Below are 5,937 nucleotides of genomic sequence, written 5' to 3'. Positions count from 1 at the left end.
AAAATATTTGATTAAGAATGTGAAATGTTGCATTGTTTCTTCATAACACACACTATAAATATATTACCATATAACCTAAACAGATTGTGTTACTTTTTAAAAAAAAAAATCAAGCTTTACAAACATTCAACTACCATGTCTATCATCAACATATTAGATTCAACTTATTCAAAGAATGAAGATAACTCTTCACCCTTTCATTCCAAAGATGATGAAGTAAATTCTCCATTGAAGAAGATCAAGGTTGAGAAGTTTTACAATGATGCAAAGTCTCAATTGAAGAATATCAAGACTGAGAAGTTTAGCGGTGGTGAGAAATATGTGAATCCACTTGATGCTCAACTAGAGTACAATCCAAATGGAGTATATTTCGATATTATGTTCCAAAAATTTAATGAAAATGTCACTCGTCTACTTGAATTGAAGAACAACATGGATGAATTTGTTCGAGAGATGACAAGATGCACCTTTGCAATGCAAACTCTGCATGAATCAGTGGCCAACTATTTTGACGCAGAGAGGAAAAAGAACGAGGTGTGGGGGAAATATTTGAAGGAGAAGAAGAAGAAGATGACAAAGAAGAATGACAATTTAAAAAATGCTTCAAGTTTTTTTTTAGTTTTTTTTTAAATTTATTGTTTCTATGTGTTTCCTTAGGTCTTACTATAATATTTTTATCCTATTATGTTTTAATTTTTTTATGGACATTTTCTTATTAGGATTTGTTATGAATAGAAACTTTTATTTCTTTTTGGGTCTTCAGATAAAATCTTATTATTATTTATTTATTAATAATGTTAATAATTTTGTTGGAGTGAAAATTGTCTAATTTTTTAAAAAAAAAATTAATCCCGAAATTTTATATTAATTTTCGATTTTCAATTTAAAATTTTCATTAATAATTAACAATTTACCATCAAGCAATCTCTAAATTAATGGACTTTATAAATTAACTAACTAATTATATTAAATGAATATACTTCCTTATTGGGCAATATAGAACTAATGAATAAATATCTAATTTCACAACAACATAATTTGATTTTCCCAAGAGAATACAAAGAGATGCTTCTTTTAAAAAATCAAAATAGTTTTTTAATGCTAGCCGGTTTTTTTTTTAATTAACACATACCGAAATTAATGTTTTAAAAAAAGTTTAAGTTAATTCCCTATTTTCAAGGTAAAGAATATCAATAGTTATTGGTTATGATGTAATATTATCAATAAATGCTCATTTATTGATAATAGAAAATTTTAAAAATTGTATTGTTTTGTAGTTTATGGAAAAAATGAAATTAATTAAGTTAACATTTTTTGGGAAAAAAATGAAGAGTTGTATTGATTCATTTTACCTATAATCAAAGTAGTTTGGCATAAATCAAAGTTGTTTTTTCTTTTTAAATTTGTATTTTATACTGTAATATGGAAAGTTTTATTTCTTATTTTTATGTTGATGTTCATTTATTGTTAGAAAAACCAATAGTCATCCATTATTTTAGGGCACATAAAAACTCATTAATTACTTGTGATTTCCAATATAAGATTTAAATAATAAAATCTCAAATTCGAAATAATAATTTTGAAATTAAAATTTAATACGTTAAAGAAATTAAAAAAATATATTTCAATTAGTTCATTGGAAATCACATATACTTGCACCAAATAATATTTAAAATGCTACATTGGAAATTAAACAAACTTATTTCGATCAACAATATAAAAATACAAAAGTAAACCAAATTACTACTCCACATCTCCATAATTATTGATTACATTACTACTAACAATGATATCTTGATTTTGGTCTTCAGATATTTGAGATGCTTCACATAGTTGCTGTACAAAACAATAAATAAATAAATAAAATTAGATAAACATATACCAACCAGATAATGTTTCATACTGTAAAATTATGAAATTAATTTAGATATACTAACCAGACGATAACGAAGTTGATGGATAATATTATTTGAACCATTTAACATATCTCTAGATTCAAGGATCTTTGTAACTAAAATATTTTGCAAACCAACAACCATTGTAAGCAAAACATTTACTTTTGCCACCCCAACCTGTAAAAAATAAACTAATATAAAATTTCAAAAATAATTAACATAATAATAATAATAAAAAAGAATACATACACATTTTACATGGTCTGGAATTTGAAGGTTCCCTTTGTTTACGTCTGATGGTATATTAATGGTCATTGCATCACCATCTTCATCAGGTATGACAAAGCTCCATGGTGGGATAGGAACATCACGGTCTACCTCATCCACACATACACGATTTTCATATTCCTAATTTTTAAATAGAAAAAAGATTTTAGAAAAATATAATCCAAGTGTTCTAACATAAACATAAAATGAGATCTCAATCATAGACACATATATAGATATTACCTTACAAAAATAACAATAAGACTCACTATGAAGACAACGTCGAGTTCTACTTTCGAACATTGAAGAGGACGACTCCAAACTTTTCATAGGAGATCTATACCGATGAGCGCGATCTAAAAATAATTTGGACCTGATTCGATTAGGATACAATGAGTTATCATAAAATTTTTGTCTCTTCTTTCCAACCCTTCCTCCTAAATCCTTAGATATACTTCTTTTATTATTCATCCCCTTCCCCTCCACTCCCATGCGTTTTCTCTCTCCCCCTCTATTTTTTTCCCACACATTTTTTTTTCTTCTTTCTCTCCTTCACATGCTCACGAAATCATGGTGCAAATCTGATTTTTTTTTTATGTTTATTTTTTGACTTTGAATGAAGAAGAAGAAGAAGAAGAAGAAGAATAGAGAGTTTAAGAAATGAGTGTGCATTTATTATGAAACCCTAATTTTTAAAACTTTAAATTAATTCAAAACTTGAAAAGAGAGCTTACCTCTTATTGGTTGTGTTGACGCCGTTTTTCGTCAACAGTGAAAGGAGAGCACGTAAACAACAACTGATAATGACCAATAAAATATGACAATACAGACACACGATTTTTACGTGGTTCAGCAGTTAAATCTGCCTAGTCCACGAGTCTCTGTTATTAAACTCAAGATTATCTCTGAAAATGCTTAAGCATGAATTCTTCAGAGTTTTCTCTCAAGGTTCATAATTTCGGTCCATTACAATGGTGCATAACCTCTCTATTTATAGAGAAGGCTGCAAAATACTATCCCACATATTTTGGGTAGTTACTCTTTTTGTGTAAATAAAATAAATGGCTTTAAATGCCTATAATCAGATATAAAAGGAAACGTCCCCTGAAGACCAGGGGACGTATAACTGACCAAATAATATCCCACGATTCTAGGGGATTTATAGTAATAAATGAGGATTACATCTCGTATGGACAACACTTATAGATATCCAAGGTTTTTATCATATATCTCCAAAGCCTTAGCTTCCCAGGTTTCTTGTCAGCTTTCGAGCTAGAGACATCTCCCGAGGTCACATGGCTTTCGAGATCGTCTGTGCGTCGGGCTCGGGATCCCTGATCCGAGGTCATCCATGAGGATGGATGCGTCTCCGGAGCTACCTTTCGAGATCATGAACGCTTCGAGGTCACCATATTGGAGGTCATCTATATCTTGCAGGCTCGATATTTAGTCCTGGAACATACTTCAAACTATACGAGTTAATTTGCTGCGAATCCAGCTTTCGAGGTCACATTTAACATGGCTCGAAAACTGGGTATAACATCTTGCGCCCTCAAAAGTATTTGTTCGAATCCTAAGAGAAGGAAACTTTTGAACTACTTTCTTTGAGAACTGTACCGTCATACACTTTCGAAAATGGACACGCGTCAGCTGGGTATTGCTCATTTTTGGTACTTGAGTACTTTGGAAACATGCCCACGATCACCTGTCTGTCACCTTTTCGGCGCCATCTTGTCATTGATCCCCATCCGTTGGATCTAGCAAGGATTTCATTCACCGCCCCGGATTAATCCACCTTTTTCCATCTATATATACGAGACCTCATTCTTCATCTTCTTTTTTATCTTCGTTCACCAGAAGCAAGAAAAGAGAAAAAACGAAACCAGAGACCTTCCTATAAAGCTTCTATCCCGTGCATGTTTTCTCGGCCAAAGAAACAAAGAAACCCTGGTTTGTTCGACTCCGTGAGTTCTTATTTGCAACCTCTCCTTCAGTCAACGATCTCTCTGCAATCGCCATTGTTGTGTAAGTATGCAATCTTTGTTTTCCATTTTGTTAATTTTTGTTCATGCTGTTCTTGCTATGTATGTGTATGTACTAGTTTACATCCTTAGCATAATACGATAGGAGATTTCTATCCGATAGGCTCTTGGTTTTTTTTAAACTCCCAACACAGAATTTACATCACTGGTTCATATCCAGTTTTGATGTTTGAACAAGATTCCTGTTTTCTGGGTTTTAAAATTTTAAGAGACGTTTCTTGTACACCAAGATTTCGGGTAAAAAACATTGGCCTTGACAAATGCACGAAACCCATGGCTGCCTTTTCTGGTTAACCGCCACTATTTTTCCCTTGATTTTTGGGATTTTCAAAAAATTATCCACTCTCCTTCCTTTCTCGTGGAACGCACGTCCTGACTCTTTAATAAGTGTCTTAATATATTGCTTATTTTGTTCCTAAACCCCGAGCTCATAACTTCGAGCTCGCAACTCTTGCATGCATGGCCCTCACCATTTTTTCTTTCTCGCTAGATGTCACAGAATCTGGAAAGACGGTGGGGGTCGTTGCTGGCAATCCCTTTCGAGCCAAAAACCCTGAGCCCAGAATCGTTGTTCGCCCGGAATCAACGTCGGATAAGGGAGTACGAGCTTGCGCGCGAGCAGGAGGACATTCGAGCTCATTACCGCCGCCAGATAGACGAGGTCATAGAGGGGAAGAGGAGAGTTCTTCGGGAGGCCCTCTATCCAGAATCCAATTCAGGACCTAGGCCAATTCCCCTCGACCCTGCACTAAAGGTCACTGTCGCATACCATCCAGGAGAGCTCCAATTTTCACTAATGGGGGAACCTTCTTCCTCGCAGCCGAGGAGAGAAATGTTTGAGGCCGAGCACTATTGGAGCTCGGTTACCACAACTAGTCAGATAACTGACATCCTGGCTTTCCAAAGCCTCAGCCTGTCAGGCTCCTTGAAGTGTCAAGCTCCAGCCGATCATGAGCGAAGCTGTTTCGCCCCTGGGGGTCATGACGCCAGGTTGAAGTACGCGGCGTGGAGCCAGGAACACATGAGGGCGGGAGCACTGTTGCCCTTGAAGTCTTTTTTCAAGGACTTCACGGATTTCGTTGGGTTGGCCCCGTTCCAACTCAACACCAATTCTTACAGGGTGTTGTCTGCCCTGAGGTCCTTATACCACGAGATGGGGTGGAAAGGACCTTCACCTCAAGAGATTTTGTATCTCTTTTGTATAAAAAGTAACCCCTCCCGAGCTCGGGGAGGGGATGGCTTTTATTATCTCTCGAGCTATCCCAAGGAGAAGAAGGTCTTTGAAGATCTTCCCAATCATCTACCTGATTTCAAAAGGGCCTTCTTCTGGACAGACGGTCTGTCCCCGTCTCGACACTACTCGTTTAGGCGGATTCGTAAGTATTCTCGTTATCTTTATTTCTGTGCTCGAGATTTTAACTCTTAGATCCATACTTAGTAGAAATATGTCTTGTCTTTCAGCCAATTTTCAGCGTCCCACTCCTGACGAGACAATGAAGGAGCATAGAGAGACCCTGCTCCAACTCCCCCATGGCAGGAGGTCTCTCTTATACCTTTCACACGAGGATAGGCTCCGAAAGTGCGGACTTTTGGGGGAGGGCCAGTCCACCTTTGACTGGTCCAATAAAAAATATGAACACTGGGAGCAGGTGCCCCTGCCCACAGGCACCCTTCCTCTGAGGAGAGAAACGAGGCCACCACTTCCAGTTCGCCTGAGGAGTCCGCTATCGGGG

This window comes from Humulus lupulus, chromosome 3, assembly GCF_963169125.1.
Source record: "Humulus lupulus chromosome 3, drHumLupu1.1, whole genome shotgun sequence".
Taxonomy (NCBI): Eukaryota; Viridiplantae; Streptophyta; class Magnoliopsida; order Rosales; family Cannabaceae; genus Humulus; species Humulus lupulus.
Note: the sequence above shows the minus strand (reverse complement) of the source record.